The sequence below is a fragment of the Macrobrachium nipponense genome, chromosome 1 (assembly GCF_015104395.2).
Source record: "Macrobrachium nipponense isolate FS-2020 chromosome 1, ASM1510439v2, whole genome shotgun sequence".
In the NCBI taxonomy this organism is placed as follows: Eukaryota; Metazoa; Arthropoda; class Malacostraca; order Decapoda; family Palaemonidae; genus Macrobrachium; species Macrobrachium nipponense.
In genome coordinates, this window is record NC_087200.1 from 72796054 (window position 1) to 72798208 (window position 2155).

General features: G+C 36.6%; 1 pseudogene; it reads right to left on the reverse strand.

Annotated features, from left to right (window-relative positions):
• Positions 1 to 238: 238 nt before the first annotated feature.
• Positions 239 to 2155, reverse strand: part of LOC135220212 (glutamate receptor ionotropic, kainate glr-3-like) — a 20880-nt pseudogene continuing 18963 nt past the window's right edge.

The window sequence follows — 2155 nt, forward strand, 5'->3', positions numbered from 1 at the left end:
CATACTAACGACTTTGCTCTGTTGAGGGTAAGAGAAAATATTAGTGTTACACAAGCATTATATATAACATTCGACATATATCTACTTTTCGTGCCGCACTCTAGTGACATATCACATTTCGGCCGATTTAAAACTAAAATTCACTATCAAATGAATTTGACAAAAATCTGTAATGGGATAACAAATGGAATACATTCAAAAAATTATTTATTGTTGATAACTTCGTAAAAATACTTACCTGTAGACAATTAGACAGGAGATTTCGTATTGCTAGAATTGACATCGACTGAATGCAATCTCGAAGATCAGCGTCAGGAGAGAAAGGACGTATCCTGAGGAAATAATATGTCAAATATTTGTGCCAATTGTCAGCCAGTGATTGAATGTGAAGTGCTCTATAGTGATACTGGGTCTTTCCTGAAATAGTGACCCATTTCGATTTTAACCCGGTATGTAGCCACCGTTGCGGCGTGTTTAATACATGCCCGTTGGGGATTGCCGTTTAAACATTTAAAAAAACAGCACTGTAAATATCATAAAGATAATGACCCAAGAAATAATACTCCTAGATAACGACCCCCGAAAACCCTTAGTGGTCACTATGTAGGAAAGATCCGTAATAATGCTTTGAAGGGCCAATCCGCCGTTATGGGTCATTGTCGTCAGTGCCCCTTACATGATACGCTGTAGGCATTACTTGAAGGGAGTCTCTTGCGTACTTTTGGCCCCAGGCTGCCTCCACTTTTCAGCATTTTACGTTTACCGCCCTTTCCTGTTCCATCTTATTATCCAAGAACTTGATCACTTCACAGTACAACTGTGCTTGTGTGTGAGTGTTTTTTTTTTATCCTACCTCTTGTCTGTTTTCTTGGTCTTTTTTTCTTGCTGTCCAACCACTCTAACGCCCTCTTTTCACTCTCTTCAGCGCCAGATGGCTGAAAGGGCCCAGTGCTTGGCATTACGGCCTGACTTTTGTAACAGCAATCAGTTAAGGAGCCGATTGCCGTTATCTTATCCTGTGTTTTTGAGCTATCTAGATGTTTGTGTTATAAGCAAAAATCATTCGTTTATTTATATCCAAATCCTTCTTTAAGTATTTGTTATTCCCTTCACTCAATTTCTCGCTTTTTTCTTCTACTCTGGGGGATATTGCTTCACAAGTTAATTACTTTGAAAAATTCCTGTAACTGCGAAAGTTTTTATTCCAGTGAGGCGATGATTTAGAGCAACATTAAATATTCTTCATATTTTCTTTGTTTTGTGAAGAACGGCTACTGCTTACTTTCAGGGACTTGTTATTATCGGAAAGCGATTCAGCTCACGAAATAATACCAATCATTATCGGGTTACCAACGATTTCTCTATAAAAGCTTCGCCACTGATTATTGATATCGTGCCTTTAGCACCCATTGTGCAAATATGCACACAAAGGAAAGACTATGATGGATGGTATCACGCAATTTCGCGGGATTTTTTTCTGCGCTATTTCTCAAGTAATCTCATTGTTTATGTTATTGCGAAGCTGTCTTTCTATTGATAAAGAGATGCAAAAATTTCTCTTTACGTCGTTTAAATTGAAATGTCCCCTTTAACTGCAGAACCTGATATAATGACTCTTAATCATTATGAACCAAAGTGATAAATCTCGAATTATTTTGAATTTTATAGTTTTATTCATATGTTTCTTTTTAAATGTGCAAATACGCTTGGGATTTATTAGTCTTATAAGTCTGACAATCCCCTTGTGGAAAAACAGTTTTTCTATGCAGTCATTAGTATTGACTTTTTTTTTTTTAAGTTGGGAATTGTATACATATTTGACTAAATTTCTTTCGATCTCCTCAATCGATAGTCTTCTGTCGCCTTCCGCACGAATTTGGTGTCTATTTGTTTTCCTTTAGATCCAATTCTTATAGGATACTTACAGCTAGAGGATTTTATATTCGCGTTTAGAATATTAATTTAAAATACGTTTCCAATTCATAACTCCCTCAAACATGCACACTATACACGCACACGGACATCCACACACACACACACACACACAGACACACACACACACACATATATATATATATAAAATATATGTGTGTGCGTGTGTGTGTGTGCGTAGATGGGTAGATAAATAGATGGATAGATAGATAAGTCATATGTA